Source organism: Trichosurus vulpecula, chromosome 4 (assembly GCF_011100635.1).
Source record: "Trichosurus vulpecula isolate mTriVul1 chromosome 4, mTriVul1.pri, whole genome shotgun sequence".
Lineage (NCBI taxonomy): Eukaryota > Metazoa > Chordata > Mammalia > Diprotodontia > Phalangeridae > Trichosurus > Trichosurus vulpecula.
Window position 1 is genome coordinate 429,295,432 of NC_050576.1, and position 18,916 is coordinate 429,314,347.

The 18,916-nt window shown below is 40.8% G+C and overlaps 1 protein-coding gene across 9 annotated transcripts in view; it reads right to left on the minus strand.

Moving 5' to 3' along the window:
* MBNL1 (muscleblind like splicing regulator 1) overlaps window positions 1-18,916 on the minus strand; it is a 257,520-nt gene that overhangs the window by 204,413 nt on the left and 34,191 nt on the right. For 2 of the 9 annotated variants that reach the window (XM_036755170.1, XM_036755156.1), the window contains exon 1: window positions 16,781-16,978. The exons of 2 other annotated variants lie outside the window; for them this stretch is intronic. The gene's annotated coding sequence lies outside the window, so the exon portion shown is untranslated. Of the gene's footprint in view, window positions 1-16,780; window positions 17,014-18,916 lie in introns of those variants that run through there. 5 more of the 9 variants (XM_036755162.1, XM_036755161.1, XM_036755176.1 and 2 more) reach the window with 4 other exon arrangements.

Consider the following 18,916-nt stretch of genomic DNA (forward strand, 5'->3'; position numbering starts at 1 on the left):
ATTGAAAAATGACTGAAATGATGAAGGAAATATATAACAAAACTCCAATGGATTTTCTAAAGACAGGGAACCCAGGAAAAATAAATTAAAAAATAAAACAAAGGTAAATGCATTTGTCAACAAACAGGCCATTTTTCATTCAAATTGAAGACAAATACAAGAAATGATTTTGATAGCCTGTCAAATGAAATTCACCCCTCTTAAAATGATGCCCACCATTGTGTGGGCAAAGAAGCCATGTAAAATACCCATTGACTGAGGACCTGAGTTCAGCATGCCCAAGGATTCACATATCATGTTCTGTCCAAGACAGAACCCACGGCTCCTCCTCCACTCGGCTGACTCATCCTCCTTTCCTCCCTATTCCTCTGAGTGGTTCACTCCTGGTCTGGCTTGCAGTCATCTCTGACACTGCCGCCCCTCCCTACATCCAATGAATCAACACTTTGGGGCAATTCTAAGTGTTTCTTCTATGAGTCACTCACTCAATATTCTCGCTTCCCTCCATTGGAGCTCAGAGCCTTGCACACAGTAGCATTAAATAAATGTCTAATCAGCTGAATACTATTCTCACCCCTTAACCAATCTTTCTTCCAGTTTATCCTTAACAAAAATATCAAATTAACCCTCTTAAAATAGTCTTACAGTTTGTTACTCCTTTGCTCCAAAACCTTTAAGGATAGACTCAGGTTAAAATCCAAATATCTGTTTGGCATTCGAGGCTCTCAACCACCTAACACTGAGGTCCCTTTTTCGACCTTATCTCCTCTACCCCTTCTTCATATGGCAATCAACTGGACTAGCCTCACTGTACTGGATGATTCTGCAAGGCCTTTGTTCCCACACAGCTCCTCCTTCCCCCCTGCCGCCTCACACGCACGTACATGCCCAGGCACACAAATCCAGCCTCTGCATACTACAGTCATGCTCCTCCTCCCCGGCAGATTCAAGCTACAAGCTCTCCTCCAAGCCCCTCCAAAGTATTCCAGGCCACAGACAGAGTTATTGCCTTTGGAATCCTGAAAACTTCTCATGCCGCATTCCTTGGGAACGTATGGCGACGACAGTCAGGAGCTCCCTTTTCACCCACATATGCTCTAATCAGACACCAAGACTCTGAAGGGCAGGGATTCCTTGGTGAACTTGGAGTACTTAGCAAAGATAATTGACTGTTAAATCAGTGAAACCATGTTCTGGCAGGTTTTGTGGAGATCCCATGCTAACAAAATTGCCAGGTAACTTTTCAATGGAAAAGAACTCAGGGATGATAAATAAGGGTCTAATCTGCTTTTATTAACCTCACTGAAATATGGACAAATAGTACATTTCCTATACTATTAGCTACTAATATAAATTTATGTTTTAAATTGGTGTTGGAAAAAAAATACTCACCTAAGCAAGACAAAAAGATAAGAAATGTTGTCCCCTAAGGAACAAAAAAATGCCTTGCACATGTTAGGTGGTTAATAAATATTGGTTGAATTGAGTTGTGAAGTTTTCTACGGTGAAATTTTCTGCCACTGTCAGGTAATATGATATATATTTCACTTTTTTTAAAAAAATCATGTGGCACTTTTGGGGGAATCTGAGGATTAAAGCTTTCTTTCTTTTTTTTTGTAGTGGAGGGGGGGAGGTGAAGAGTAGAGTACTGGCCCTGGAGTCAGGAGGACCTGAGTTCAAATCTGACCTCAGACACTTGACACACTGAGTGGCTGTGTGACCTTGGGCAAGTCACTTAACCCCAATTGCCCTGCCTTCCCCCTGCAAAAAAAATTAAGCTTTCTTAATATTGGTCAATAAACACTTATTAAGCACCTACTATGTGCCAGGCACTGACAGGGATACAAAGGAAAGAAAAAGGCAGTCCTTGCTCTGGAAGAACTCACAGTCTCATGTCCCCTACTACTCTGTTATAGAAAGTGGAAATTATGTTGTATTAATTGGATTTCTTAAAGTGCTTTGCTGTGAGAAATTGTCAGATCATCTTGTTGCAATCCTACTAGAGTAAGGACCCATTTTCCCCAAATTTCATACCTGTAAAACTCTAATAATGCAACAAAATAATTTATAATTAAATCATAGACTCAGCAAATGTCAAGAGTTGGATGGAAGACCAACGCTCCAGTTTTACAGGTTAGCGAACTGAACCCAGACAATATAAATGACATGCCAAAGTCACATAGGAACAGGGCTTGGACTCCATCTCCAAGACCCCAGATGCCCTACTGTGTTTAGATAAAGTTGGCCAAAGTAAAGAATAAAAAACCAAAGACCAATTCCTCATCTGAAGGCCACGAAACCTCAGTCACTCCTAAAAGAGGTCTTCTATGTGTACCCTCAAAGGCAGGGTAACAAAATGGAACAGTCACAGGGGAAGGTGGAAAGAAGCTAACTGCTAAGTAGAGAAAGGTTGCCCTGCTCCCCAAACGAAGTTTGGGATTCTGCATTTACCAGAAACTCCAAAGATTTAAGTGACAACTACAAAGGCACCCTGTGTTTACTGCTAAGCCTCTAAAAGATAGCACTTTATCACTGCCATAAAATTTAAATAGCGCATTTTAAGTGTTTCTTGTTAGAGATGATACATGGCCCAAATCAAGAACAAGTCCTGGGCTATTAATAGGAGAATCACATTGGGCAAAGCCTTCTTGATTTGATGAGGACGTCTACGAGGGAGATATAACACAGTACGGACTTTTTTTTCACTACAAAACTACTGCTCTCATCAATTATTTTGAAAATATGTAAAGGAATGCAACGCAAATAATGCTTATGGCGATAAACCTTTCCATTCTTTGTGACATGGGATAAACTCGTCGGAATGTAATGGACTCAGTGGGATTGAATTTGGTGTTTATTTTCTAAGAGTACAAATGCAGGGCTGTGCCTGAAAGTGAAAATTCAATGAAGGTTAAGTTTCAGACATATTAAAAATTAAGTATGCATTCATTCATTCATGCAGGTGTGTATTCATTCATTCATTCATTCATTCATTCCCTAAGTACTCATTAAGTATCTACCTTGTGCCAGGCACTATCCTAGTTACTGGGGACATGACAGGGGTTTGACAAAAAAAAAAAACCAAAATAATTCCTTCCCTCAAGTAGTTCTCCATCCATTAGGAAAAACAGCATATTCCCCCAAAATTAAAAAGACTAGATACAAAGTAATGTCAGCAGAGGGAGGCAGTAGTAGGACGCATCAAAAAGAGACTACATAGATTTCCTGCATCATAAAAATGAACAACTAAAAGCTAGGGACAAAAGAAAGAAACTTCAAAATAAACAAGTTATTTAACGAAAGTGGTTAATATGCACTTTCTGGTTGTTAATCCAGGCCTTAACAATTACTCAACTGGTTGGAAAACCTGACAAATCTTTGTAGTCCACCAAATGTCTGTTGCTAAAACATATTTATAATATAAGGTCAAAAACAGAGACTGAAAACTGTGTTAGGTGACTGTGGTCCACCTCCTAAACAAGCTTCCCTTCTGAAACAATTTCTACATGCTCAATGCATTTCCTGCAAAAATGAAACATGGTAGCTCATAGCGTATTTTAAAAGGGACATCCACTGGGTCCGTGCTTGGATTGTTAGCAAGAACCCTCCTGGAGGGGAAACTCCCTCTGCCAACACTGGCTGGCATTTTATTTACAACCAAGAGACTTAAAGAAAACTCAAAAGAACTGCAATGAAGCTCTGTACCAAGCCACAGCCAGAGATAGCGTAGAATGTTATGAGGGGTCGGTTTTGAACCAAGGTCAATCTGTTTCTGAGACCAGCCTGCCATCCACTAAGGCACACTCCCTTTTAAAGTGGAGAAGCAGAATATTGATTGAAAGCAAAGGTATTAGTAGAAATAGTTACATGTAGGGATCAAATTTGTTATAACCTATTTCAAAAGTGCTCCTGGAAACACACACACACACACACACACACACACACACACACACACACACCCTTCTATTTGTTCTGTTCTCTCCTTAGATGAAATAATGACTCAATTTATTTTCTTATTTCAGAACAAGTTCAAGATCTCTCAAGGGTAGATTTTTCTTTTGAATAGGACAGCAAGGACCCCTCCATTGCTTTGCCAAAGAACTGCAAGGGAGAGGAAGCTCAGAGTTTGGTGGAGTTTTGAAGCCTTTACCTAAAACTGTGTTCCCCAACAAAAATGCAAGACTGTCCCTTTTTAGGGAAGTATAAATGGTGGAGTTGGAAGGGGCTGCCCTCAATCTGCTTTGGTGAATATTTTGAGTGAGTCTTACTATTGGATGTCTCCATTCACTGCACCCATCAAAAGTGTGAAGAGAGAGAGACAGTTAGATATTTTTCTTCTACTTAAGCAAAGATATTGGGTGAATGGACACCATAGTGCGGACGAGTGAGAACAAGGTCTAGAAATATATAGCAGTCACCACTCTGTAATCTTGACACTAGGGGAAGCAAGGCGATGCAGTGGACAGAGAAGTGGGCATGGAATCAGGAGGATGCATCTTCTCGAGTTCAAATCCAGCCTCAGACACTTCCTAGCCATGTGACTCTGGGAAAGTCACTTCACCCTGTTTGCCTCAGTTTCCTCATCTGTAAAATGAGCTGGAGAAGGAAAAGGCAAACCACTCCGGCATCTCCACCAAGAAAACCGCAAAAGAGGTCACAAAGAGTTAGAAATAACTAAAATTCCACAACAACAATACATAGTCCTGAAGACATTAAAAGGCAGATCACCCTGAAATAATGGACCAAAAAACCCCAAACAAAACCAACTTCACCAAATCATCTCTTTATGGTCAGAGCTAAAACATGGTGTATTCTCCCTTATTTTTAGGCAAAACAGAACATCAATTTTGAATCATCTCACAAAAGATATGATAAGCTTACGCCCATACAAACATGGATTGAAATATGATCTGCATGGATGTGTGCATGATGTGTGTTGGAACATGCACAGATACAGACATGTCCTCGTCAGAGCTGTCACTTACTTAGATTGGAAGGGCTACAAAGAGTAATTTAAATATAAATCTGCTTTATTCACTAAATAACCAGGACATGAGGATATGTGTGTATATATATACATATATATGAAATTATAGTATATACAAATATATTAGATATAAATAATATGTAATTATAAATACATATATAAACCCAAACATGTGTACATATATATAAACACACATATATATGTAGAAGACAAATCATGAATTAGGGTTCTGTTTGGATTTCTATTTTGCAGGCTTTTTGTTTTAAGTATTAAAAGGCTTAATCAAGAATTCATGGCACCCGTCTAAAAATCGTTTTCAGATATGTTTAATTATCCCAAAACTTTATTTCATTGGACCAGAAATCTAGACCTGCAGGGCTTCCGACGTCACCTAGTACATGCCTCTCATTTTACAGATCATGGAACTGAGAGCCAGGGAGCAGACGAACTTGTCACACAAGCAGGAAGTATCTATGGCAGGATTTGAAATCAGGCCCTCTGCCTCTGCAGCCAAGGGTCCTTTCACATTAAAGACTGAAGCTTAGCCAGTAGTTTTCTGTACTCAGGCTTCTAATCAAGGCATGGCCTTAGCCTTCACATGGGAGATAAAAATAGAACCATTATTCATCGTGTGTGTGTGTGTGTGTGTGTGTGTGTGTGTGTGTGTTCCTAAATCTGGCCATTAGCTTGTCCAGATGATAATGATAAGGCTTGTCATTAGAGACTGTTGGTGGGGCCTGAAAGCTTTGGAGGAATTTTCCTCAACACCTATTTTTTAGTGATATCTCTTAGCTTAGAGATTATATTCTCCATAGTCAGGTATATGACAGACTATATGAGAGCCTGACTTTGAACTGGCTAATGAGACTCGCTTATCAAAAAATGAAATTGGTCATGGATAATATTGGCCATAAAGGAGCATGTATAAGTTTAATTTATAATATATAAATGCATATATACACCCTTATTATACGAATGTGTATATATACAGACACACAGGTATATTATACACATGTAATATTTATCACATGAATAGATCATATAAATGTACATAAAATACCAGCTTTAAGGTTGCAAAAGATTTAGTCTAGTTTATTTGATCTACGCCACAGTCTTGTAAAGGCGGTGCTCATATCCCCTTTTAGGCTGAGGAAATGAAATCTGAAGAAGTTAAGGGCTTGTGGCGAGCCAGCGAGCCAGGAAGCATCTCGGCGAGGTTTCGTGTTCAGTTCTGCCGACCCTTTAGGTCGGACACTCCAACTGCCAAGCCCCCAATCTACTTCCCAGACAATGGAGCTGCCTGTGTATATTCATGTAGAGATGTCTATACAAACACATAAACATATACTCATGCATGAGCACAGCATTCCAGAAGTCTTAACGCAGTTTAAGCTTTATAAATATACATAACACACAATTCTGTGAGAAGAGTGGCTCTTTTTTATCTTTCTGTGCGTGCCCAATCCTAGGCAGAGTGCCTGACACATAATAGGTGTTATTTATAATAAATGTTTATTGATTGACTGACCACATACAAATGCACACACATACACACATGCACACACCTTTTGAGGGGAACAAGACCCATGATTTCATCATTCTAGGGAGCTCCTAGTGATAAAAGTCTCTGTACCAATGCAGATCAGCCTTTTTTGGTAACAAATATCCTCAGAAAGTCTGGGGCACTCAGATGTTAAACAGTGGTCCAGGGTCATAAAACCTATACAGCCACAGGTAAGTATTTATGGGTGTCCCCAAGTGTTTCTAAGTGCACTAAGGCTTTTGGGACTGTGCATAAATATGTGTTTTGTGTGGATAACCGCATATGCATGTGTGCATGCATATCATTTTCTATTTTTAAAAATAAAATGGAACTTTACAAACTCCTAATAGCACCACCTCACTTTCCAGATGAAAAACAGACATGTCAGCTGCTAGGTTAATTGGAAGAACACAGGACCACAAGGGTGTGAGACCGATGAGGTCCCAGCTCCAGAGCGTGAACTCTGGAGTGGGGTCAGGAAGGCCTTCTCCAGAAAGGAGTCTCTTTCCCTTTATGTCAGGGAGTATTTCAGCAATACTCCTGCATCCATGTCCAGCCATCTCCTGCTTATTTAGCAACTGATTAGCTGGTGTGGGATTTATTCAGGCTTTGTTTCTCTTCTTCCTGGTGCCAACCTCTTGACTATTTCTCTGTTCATTAGCCTTGGAATTAGAAAATGGGAAAGGGAAAAAAAATTAAAAGCAGAACAGGAAATGATCACAAATGCTATATTCTGTAATGTGTTCTTATCCCTGGGGAAAGTGACCAGGCCTGACACCAATTCTAGGCCTGCCTCTCTACCAGGTTTTCTCAAACTGTAGAGGGACATCCCCAGATGGCCAGAAACAGTGTCTGGCAGGTCACAGCATATGGGTCATGGCTCAGGATGGTAGGCAGGCACATACAGGCCTGGCATCAGGAAGAATTGACTTGAAAGGTCAAAGTTAGGGCTGGGGCCCAATGCTAAGCTGGCCTAACATCTCAGAGACTAGAGTTCACAATAGCCTTCACAAAGCACTTCCAAACAGAAACACTCTCCTCTCCTCTTCCCTGAGTCAACATTCTTTTTAGTTCAAAAATCATTTATTGCACCTCTATATACCACGTACAAAATGTCGTACCAGGCCAAGATAAATAAGACGGCCTAGCCTTTGCAAAACTTACAATCTACTAGGGAAGATAAGATATTTGCACGAATAACTCTAATACAAGGCAGATGGTGATAATGACCATGAGAGGGGTACAAAGTCTCATAGGTGAAGGGGGAGAAGGGAAAGATTAATTCTGCCAAGGATCACAGTGCAGGTAGCATTAGGATTGTCCTTAAAGGATGGGAGGATTTTAGCAAGCAGAAATTAGGGGCAAGAACATTTTGAGGAGAAGGAAGAGCGAGTGTTCAAAAGGCACAAAGGCAGGAAACGGTGCCAGGAAACAGAACCTAGGGTACCAGGAAATGGAAAGTTGGAGGGGGGATAACTGGAAAGGCAGGCTAGTTACTGGCTTGTTGTTGTTCGGTCATTTTCAGATGTGTCCCATTTAGGGTTTTCTGGTCAAAGACACTGGAGTAGCTTGCCATTTCCTTCTCCAGATCATTTTACAGATGAAGAAACTCACGCAAACAAGGTTAAGTGACTTGCCCAGGGTCACATAGCTAGTAAGTGTCTGAGGCCAGTTTCAAGCTCAGGAAGGTGAGTCTTCCTGACTCCAGGGCCAGAACTCTACCCAACGCATCACATAGCTGCCTACTTGCTGGCTACTGACCTCTTTTGTCTAATAAATGGGGTTTTTTGAGTTATCTAATGAAAGGGACCAATGACACATATGTCTGGTCACCTTTCATTAGAACGAACTCCTCCACCACCACCCCAAGGGGGAAAATACCTTAAGTAATAATGAAATAACTGACAAAACTTCAACTTAAATGATCGGTAAATAATATTTGCTATTCCTACTCCCTTTTAATTTGTAGAGTTGAGCGAAACTATTTAAGGTGACAATATTGATGATTCATTCATTCATTCTCTCCATAGAAATTTCTCGACTATCTATTATATATAAGTCACTATGCTTGGGTCAAAGATGTGAACAGCCCAGTCCTACCTTTCAAGAAGCTGATGTATCTCCCAGCTCCAGGGATTTTCCCTGTTGTCCTAGAGCTCTCTCCCTACCCCCCTCTGCCTCCTGGATTCCCTGGCTTTCTTCAGGATGCAGCCCCAGTCCCTCCTTTCACAATTCACCTAAATGCTAGTGTCTTCCCCCAGTTGGTCACCTCCAATTTATCTTGTATGCATCATGTTTGTCCATAATTTTTGCATGCTGTATCTCCCACTACAATGTGAGACAATAGACTATCTTTTGCCTTTCCTTGTCTCCCTAGGGTTCAGCAGAGTGCAGGAACACATTAGGTGCTGGAAGCATGACAGATTGACAAGAGAGTGACAAGAAGGTGTCAAAGTTCGGAAGAGAGAGAGACCTTGTTCATCTGGGAACGGAGCAGTTTAGAAAGACTTCATGAGAGAAGGGCATTTGCAGAGTTTTTGAGAATGGAAGGATCCATCAAGAACCTATAGTAAATCACTGTTTGAGTTATTCTTGAAGAATGGATAGGAATTTTTTATTTTTATTTTTTTAATATTCAGTATTTACTTTGAGCTTTAAATTGTCTTCCTCCCTCCCACTCCCCCATCAGTGAGAAGGCAAGCAACATGATCTTCATTATTCATGTGAAATCATGCACAAGATATTTCCCCATGTTGAAAAAAATAAAGTGAAAAAAATATGTTTCAATCTGTTCTCAAGAGTTTCTCAGCTCATTCTCTGCTGGTGGAGAGTATTTTTCCTCATGAGTCCTCTGGAACTGTCATGGAATCATCAGATTGATCAGAATAGCTAAGTGTTAATCATCCATACACTATTGCTACTGTTGCATAGAATATTCTCCTGGTTCTGCTCACTTCATTTTGGATCAGTTCATACAATTCTTCCCAGGTTTTTTTCTGAAGCCATTTCCCTCTTCATTTCTTATGACACAATAATATTCCATCACAATCATTTAACACAATTTGTTTAGCCATTCCTCAATTGATGGGCAACCTTTCAATTTCCAAATTCTTTGCCATGAAAAAAGAGCTGCTAGAAATATTTTTGTACATGGAAATCTCCATCTTTCTTTGATCTCTTTGGGATACAGACCTAGCATGGATAGAATTTTGATAAGCAAAGACACAAAAGATGAAGAGATCTGGGGAATGGCAGGTGGAGTAAGAACAGTGGAGGAGGAATGAGAAAAGGTGAAATCCAAACAGGGACAGCCTTGAATGTATTCTTATGGATTGCCTTAGCTACTGCTCTGTAGACTCTGCTTGAAGCCCAGGGTTTCTCAGGATCTCCCACACTACCTAAGACTTTGCCTTCCATATGTATGTTTGATGATACACAAATAGGTGATTTTCTAAATATGACGTAGAAACTAGTAGTTACAATGATGGACCTTTTACACTAGTGACAGAAACGTCTCAGCCACATTTTGTTATTTGTTTGCCTACTGAAATCCACGCTTGTCTTTTCAAGCTTCTGATTAAAATCTGCTTGCCAATTTCCATGCCCCTCCCCTTTCTGAGACATAAGGAACACTTGGGATTAAGACTTGCCTCTGACAAATAACAGCAACTCTGTAACATTGTAAATTGTATACAAGTTACTGAAACAACAAGCAGAAGGGATTTTAACATAAGGAGCCCCCTATCCTGACATCATGGCACCTAGGTGGCAGCACATTGCACAGAACACCAGGGAAACTCATCTTCCTGAGTTCAAATCTATCCTCAGACACTTATAGCTGTGTGACCCTGGACAAGTCACTTCACTTTTTTGCCTCAGTTTCCTCATCTGTAAAATAATCTGGAGAAGGAAATGGCAAGCCAGCCTAGTATCTTTGCCAAGAAAACCCCAAAAGGACTCACAACGAGTCGGACAAGACTGGAAAACTATTGAATATCCTGATGGAAACACAGGATAGACCAAAAACAACCCCAAAAAACCGATATGCATTTGGATCAATTTCCTTCCTTGAGTGAAGCATCTGAACCCCATGGGGTGGACTGAGGTATCTGTTAGTTATCTGTCTGTTTGGCCACCTTGACTTTGGCCAATATTCAAATGATGACTTTATTTCCTCTTAGGGGGAGTATGTCGAGGCATAGGCTCCCTTTCCTACTTCCTTTTGGTGTTTTCCCAACATTTATGACTCTTTTGTTGCTTATCAAGCATCTATCCACTCCTGGTAAAAAGCCAAACAAAAAGCCTAATGCCGAAAGCTATTCCTCTTTGGGAATGTGAGGTTGAGAACAAAGTATCTTTCTAGTAGATAGAGGAGGATATGTGGCAGTAAGATGAAAATAATAAATGGAGGGCCTCTTGTTTATTTAGGAAAAAGAAACAATTGGAAAAATAACCTACCCTTTTGATCTCAAGCATATATAAATAACAATAACAGAATAATCAAAAGAGACTACTGATTGCATACTAATAGCAGCCTAAGAACTGAATAAGATTTTAGAAAAATAATAAAAGTATGTAAAGTTGAATGCAAAATCATAGAATTCTAATTTTCAAAATGAATGTAATTAATAAGACTTATGGTATTTTATCCTTTTTCTTTATTTTTTTTGAGGCAATCAGGGTTAAGTGACTTGCTCAAGGTCACAAAGCTAGTAAGTGTCAGAGGCAAGATTTGAACTCAGGTCTTGGTGACTCCCCAGTCAATGCTCTACCCACTGCACCACCTAGCTGCCCCATCATTTCTCTTTAAGAACACTGAAATCATAAGAAATATCATCTCTATGCCATTTTACTTTATTGAATTCTAGTTATGTCTACTACAGAAGATAAAAATATATGTAAAAAGAATCCCCCCCAATCTAACTAAACATTGGTAAAGTGGTGATGCCAATTATTCATTTTTTTACAACTGGATTTGATCCTGTAATCCTAAAATGTGGATTCCCCCTCCCACTTTTTTTTAGAGGATGGACATCTTAAGCTACGTAGATCTATTACATCATCTGATAAATGTAATTACAGATAGTAATCAGTGTTGAAGCATATTCAAAAATAACTCCTAGATATTTGGGCTTCCATCACTAGAAGGCTGTATGCTGTAAATGTATGGATCTAACTAAAGAAAATTTAATGTGGAAATGAAAAAAAAAACCTGAATGTGGAAAAGGAGAAATCTTTGCAGCAACTTTTGAATACTTCTTATAGTTTTGATAATGTGATAGCATAAACTTCTAAGTGGTCTGAATAAATGCACTGGAGGCAAGCTTTCTATTTAGAAAAAAATATAGTTGAGTGTGATTTGCTCCTATTAAGAGCCTTGATATTATGGGTGTAAGTTGTTATTCACATCTTTTGGCATATAAAGATGAGCCTCTCAGTTTCTTCCACAAATGTCAAAGCAGACGACAGTTTTCTGTAGGGACATTGCCACTACTTGAAGCATGATCCTATTTCAGAGACAGCACATACATGTTTTTATAATAATTGATCTCAGAGGAAAAGTAATTCTCAAGATATATGACCAGATTTCATCTTGAGATTAATATACCCCGTAAGTATTATAACAAAGGGCAATCACACAGACTTAGAGAAAGATCTCAAAGAAAAATAGAAAGGGAAAAGTGACAACCATAGATGCATAATATAAAAGTGTTAATCCATCAAGGAGGCTTCATTTTTAAGACTATCACAGGCCCATAGGACAAGGTGATGTCTTTGAAAATATGAATGAACCTATTACAAAGACATGCCAGGCTCCGAACCATAAGCATAAAAGGTTTAGTTTTTTTTTTTAATGAAATAATATATTTTGCAGTTTCCTTTCAGAGAAGACAGGGCTATGTCTTTCTCATTGTGGGAAATTCTCAAGAACACAGAACCATGACACAAAGCCTACTCTATGGATTCTTAGTAACTCAAAACAAAACCAGAGCAGTATGTGTGGTGTCATACAACAAAGATTACTTACTGAGTCCTCTGCTTCCCACTCAAGTGGTATTCAGGTACAAGATATGAGTGAACTGGGATCTCATCTTCCCCTGCATACACGAACTGGTCTTGGACGCTGATGGGAAAATATTCTCCAACTTATAAAATATACATTCTTTTGCCATGGATAAGCAATCTGGCACCACCAAAAGAATATATTAGCATCCTGTTGTTCACCGTCTTGTATCTTTCAAGGCTATTTTATAATTTGTATGGATCAAAGAGGATCGGATCAGCATGTTTGGCCAGGTACCAAGTGCACATCTACCTCGAGTGTGAAAACATCTGAAGAGAATGTCATAAGGGTGGAGGCTCATTGTCTTTTATTTATTTGTTGGATACTTTCTCAAGAATGGGATGGATTATGGAATCGATTTCCCATTCTAAAGCAATTGAGTATAGTTATGTTGCAGCCGAAAGAGATTCCTATTAGCCTTACCTATTATAGAAACTATTATCTCCAGGAAAGGGCCTTTCTTTTAGGTAAGTTTATTAATGGGTCAACAATTCTCTTTTTTTCTCTAGGGCGGGAAAAAGTCAGGAGAAAAGAAAACACATATTAAGCATTTCAAGATAATGGCTATTTACCGAAAACTCTATTTTAAAATAAATCTGAAGTTCAGGACAATGATAACTATGGTGTTTCTAAAAGGTTCCTAAGTAGCAATCAGGCTCTATTCTGGCCTACAAGAGGTGTTAAGACTCATCCCCTAATTATAAGCCTCTTCTCTGTTATTACCACCTCACCATTAAATCTCTAAACTAAACAGTAGTTTCAGGAAAATAAAAATAGAAGTAAGAAGGTGGGTTTTTATCCAGTAATTTAGTGACTATCTTTATTTTGAGGGAGATTTCTAGAACAACTACCTTTCCCCTCCTTAACAGAGAAGTTTTTTGTTTTTCTTTTTTTTAGTTTTGACCAGGCCAAATCTCTTAAAAACTAAATGAAATTTCACTCAGACTTTCTTCTAGGACCCCTGATTTTCAGTTTTATTCCCAACTGACAAAGAGCATGACATTTACTTTCTCCAGTCTAAAAGACAACTTAATTTAGAATCTTTTCAGAGTAAGATTCTTTCTAATCAATGATGTTGGTTGGATTTTATACTGACTCACAGATAATTGCCATCAAGCTGGAAGGGCTCTGAGATGTATGACCCTCCTGAGGCCCAGAGTGGTTCAGTGACTTGCCTGAAGTCACATGATGGTAAATACCATCACTGGAATTGGGGCCCAAGTCCTTGAACCTGAAAAAAGCATCTCTGCTCACATGGGACCAAAAGAAGGGAGCAGGTTTCAACACCTCCTACCCTTTCTCCTTTTCAAGACGTCACCAAAGTCCTGAGTTTCACTTGCATTTCCCTGAAATTGTCCTGGCTGTCTCTGCTGTGCTAACCCCACCGTGCTGTTGTTATCAAACCAACCAACTTCTATTTTCTCCTGTAAATCAATCGTAATAAATAAAATTTCAATGGCCAATTGAACATTTCAATCTGTGAAGATGATGCTTTCATTACCGTGTTATTAACTCTTAGGTTACAAAGCCTTCTAACATAAGAAGCAATATTTTAACCCAACTTCCCAAGAGGAATCAGAATATTCTGTTCCTGATCCGAGGATTATGATAGCTTTTTTCTTTTTTTTTAATTTTTGGTGTCATTTCATAAGAATCTTATGACCAAAGGCAGGCCTGAGTGCCAAAATCAAAATACAAAGAGTACAACTTAGAGGATTGTTTTGTTTGAAGTATGTAAAATGTAAACACATTAATGATACCCCATAGTTCACAAGTGCCCCTCTTCTGGCCATTTAAGAAATGGATCTGTTAGACAAATTTGCTTCATAGCACAAAACTAGACCAAAACAAAAATGATAAAAAAAAAATCTGTCCAGGACCATACATATGAGTGTTTTCTGAGTCTCCAGATAATAATAAAAATTGATGATTATGTTTTAAGTGGCACTCTAATTATAGATTTTCTAGGACTGATGACCTGTTTCCTAAAACTCAAAGGTTATTCTGGTTGTCCTCACTCTGGAAAACCACCTATCATTAAGTACATAAAACTGAAACCTTTGATGAGGCCTCTCAAAATCCCATTACCGAGTCTGAATTTTCAGCTGGCTATCTTCTCTAGCAAGACAGGAAAACGAGACAGTGCTACCTGTGTGAGAATCCACAAGAAAAGAAAATTGATGAAGGCCAGATGGAAATCTGAACCCAAGGGAAGCCAAATCTCCAGGGGTGACCCCTCCAATTTTATTCAAAGATTATGGGTGACAGAGATGGGATTTCCCAAGTGAGTTTATTTTTCTGATTCAACAGCCAAGTCCATGATACATATTAATCTTGCCATAAGCACATACTGAAACTGTCATATTTTAAAAGGTCTAGTGAAGATGAATTTTACAATTACTGAACTTTCGCTTTAAAATGCATCTATGATAACAGTTTATCTCAGAGGCACCGACACACAGAACTAAGCCTCCCAAGGGTTCACGCAGTGTGCTAACACAGAGTTGAATAGCATGGTCTGGGATACTAGCCTAAATCAACTGTCTGTATATGACCGGCAAACATACAGTTGGTTCAAAGAGCAAAAGGAACAGTACGTCCGGAGGAGGGGGTTGGGGTGTCAGATTTCAAAGCCCAAGGCAGTGGGTCTGCAATTCCAAAGGCATTAATTAGGGTTCATTTTGTGCATGTGTGTGCGTGTGTGTGCGTGTGTGTGTGTGTGTGTGTGTGTGTGTGTGCATGTGCGTTAATTTGTTGCTCTTGCTGGTTTTAAAAGAAACATCGGTGCAGGCCTAACTTGGTCGCGTTGACTCCATTTTCCAGCCACGGGCTTGTGTCTGCACGCACTCCCTGCAAAGTTAATGGTGATCAACTTTGTGACATGCCCTCTCGTGTTTTAATACAAGGGAACACGTACAGCTCACAGGCTCCAAGCAGAACCAGCCTCTCCCCTCAGGCCCTATAGACCTCAGAGCACAAATGGTTATTTTGTTTGCACCCAAACAGCAGTGAACTACTAAGGGGGAATTTTTTTTTTTTTAAAAAGCCCTCCACCATAGACCCACGGCTATAACAGGCTAGGGAATCAAAGTATTCTCACATGACACAATGCTACCAATAAACTCCATTTAAAAAAAAGGGGGTTGGGGGAAGCCAACATATTTTTTCTTGCTTTTGTCCAAACTCTGGAGCCCCCGGTTGGGATTATTGATTGCTTTGCTTCACCTTGAGTGAAAGCCAGGAAAAAGCTACCTCCAGGGTCCACCAAGACAGCTTCGCCGCTTAGTTTTTTTATGGTTTGTGAGTGACGCACTAGAAAACTGGGGAAAAAAAAACGAAAGAAAGAAAACCTCCCTCTCATACAGGGCGTCTTCCGCCCCATAAACTTGGCAAAAAGCAAAGTGTACTGAAATACTCCACTCCCCATATAAGGCAGCCTAGCTAAGCGTGTCATGCGTAATTTATGTTCAGTCAACGACGGAGAATTAACCTTTCGGTGAACATATTTGGCCCATATGAAAAGCAGGCTGGATGGCAGGGGGAGGGAGGGGGCTGAGAAGCCAAGCTCTTTCGGGGACACAGCTCCGATCTCTCCCTGGGAGCCCCCAAGAGCTCCCTCTCTCCTTCCCTCCTCCTAACAAAGGTCAGTAAGTTGTGAGCACACTTGCACGCACCTGTTTTCTTTCTTTTTCTTTCTTTCTTTCTTTTTTTTTTTAGACTGCAAAACTGTGTCCAGGCTGGGCTTTGACAGGGTCTGCAGGACGCACACGCATGCACTCGCACTCGTGTGCGCGCGCGCACACACACACACACACACGCGCGCACACACACACACACACACACACACACAGAGGAAACCCAACTGCAGCTGTGACCTTCTGCTTTCTTTAGGGCTGGAGATGGCGTGTGATATGAAACCAGCAAGGGTGGAGAGCCAGCCCTGCCCGGTCACTTTTACTCTGCAGCCACCCCTGCCTGGTCTCTTTCACTCTGCAGCCAGCCCTGCCCAGTCACATTCGCTCCGCTCTCCCCAGAGCTCCATCTTGCTGCCCCATTTGGCTACCTCTGTTTCCCTGGGCCCCTCCAGAGTCCCAACAACAGAGCCCAAGACGAGGAGGAAGAGGAGGAGGAGGAAGGGAGAAGAGAAGGGAGGGGAGAGGGAATAGCTATGAAAATGGAAACTTACCTCTCACATTTTTTTCAGAGGCAACCAGACTGTGGACGGCTTGCCCAAGGCATTGTGGGATTCGTTCTGACAAGAGGACCAAGACTGGAGATTGAACTTGTCAGGCCCTTGTCACAGGAGCATTGTGAGGCTGGCCACAGCTCATTCAGCTGCAGGGAAGGGCTGTTGCATGCACAGAGCTGGGCAGACTCTTATCTCAGATGTCTGGTTTCCGTTGCTGCCTGCACTGCCCCTCCCCCCTCCAGCAAACCCTACCAGGAAGCTCTGGGCGTACTTGCTTGAGCTTCAAGAATGCACACACAGGGAAAAAAAGCTGGGAAACTTTCTGCTGTGGGCTTGCTCGGCTGGAACTCCCCCCAGGAGCCCCCTGCAAGCCAGGCGGGAGGAGCCGCAAAGGCCGTTCCACCGGCCCTACTGCTTGGGGATGAGGGAAGAGGGGAGAGAGAGACCCTGAGCTCCAGGAGAGCATCCCCTCCAAAGTCCTAGTGGTATCTTCCATCTCCTATGTAAAACATTATAACCTCCGAGCTGTAGTGTAAATGTGACACATTCTTACAGCCTGCCTGCACCTTTGCACTGTCTGGGCAGACAAATGCATCCATTATTAAAGAGGCCCTCTGATGGTAAGAGCCCTGGCACAAGGTTAGCCTGAAGGTTAGATGCAGATGAGGAAGAAGCCCTCACACATTGCAGGGCTGCCTGCCGGCCCCTGGCAATGCTGAAGCAGCCTTGTTAACAGCACAGGCTGGCAGTCACTCCCTGGTCCTCCTCAAAGTGGCAGATCCTTAGCAAACCTGGCCGTGACCCTAGTGACTTCCATCATTAGGAAAAGCCAGAGTTGCCTTTCATGTTCCTTTAGTCCAGAGGCTCTGAAGCTATTTTGTGTCATGGACCCACCCCATCCTTTGTCAATCCAGTGGACCTTTTCTTAGAATCAGGTTTTCAAATACATAAAATAAAATATGTGTAGCATTACAAAAGAACCCAATTCTATTAAAATAGAGTTCTGGAAATATTTTTTGAAAAGTTCATAGACATCGGGTTAAGAACCACTGCTCTATATTAACACAAAATGCTGTTTATTAAGGAACAAACACTGGACTATTAAAAAGAAAGCAGCATTGTGTAAAACATCAGAAAGCCTTAGTACAAACACACTGGAGGAAGGGATGGGGGACTAGAAATAACCTCACAGGTACGGATTTCATCTGCTGCTTACAAACCTAAATCCGTCATCTATAAGCTCATGGAAATACCACTAGAGGAAGTCAGAAGATCTGGGTTCAAAATCTGCCTCTGATGTAACCCTCGGCCAAGTCGCAACCTCTTCTGGTCATGGTTTTTTCATCTGCAAAATGAGGTGGTTGGATTAGATCAGAAGTTTCTAACCTTGGGGTCCATGAACTTGTTTTTGTGTTGACATTTTAATAACTCCATTTGAATGTAACTGGTTTCCTTTGTAATTCTCTGTATTTTATTTTATGAATTTAAGAACATAATTTTTTATAAAAGTTCCATAGTCTCGACAAGCATGCCAAAGAAAACCAAGACACAAAAAAGGTCAAGAACCCCTGGACTAGAGCCACCAACAAGCATTTATTAAGTGCCTACTATATGACAGTCTCTCTGTTAGGGGCTACCTGATCTCTGAAGTCTATTCCAGCTTTAAATCTAGATTCCTCAGATGCTGTAACTCAGCTTCAGATGGAAGGAAGGTTGATTTTATGTTCTCTGTACATGACAAATACTGTCATAAGTGAGGGGGAACATGGTCAACACGGGCAGAACCAGAGATTTCAGGGGTTAAAAGGTACTCCCAGTGAAGAACTTCCCTTTACCAATGGAGATCCCTCCCTGTTCTGCAACTCAGAGGGAGAGGTTAGGTCACTTACCCAGGGTCAAACAAGCAGTAAGCGTCAGAGGCAGGGATTGCTCAGGCCCGGCTCTAATTATTCTCATTTTCCATGGACTCTCTAAGTTTTTGTGAAGAGGGATGATTTGAGGCACAGTACTGCTGAATACATAGAATTTCCCCAAAGGGTAATGTTAGGGTTGAGGTAAGAGGGATGAATGGGACCAAGCTGGGGAAGCTGGATTTGGGAGTGCTTCCAAAGTGTTAGCCACCCAGCTCTTAGT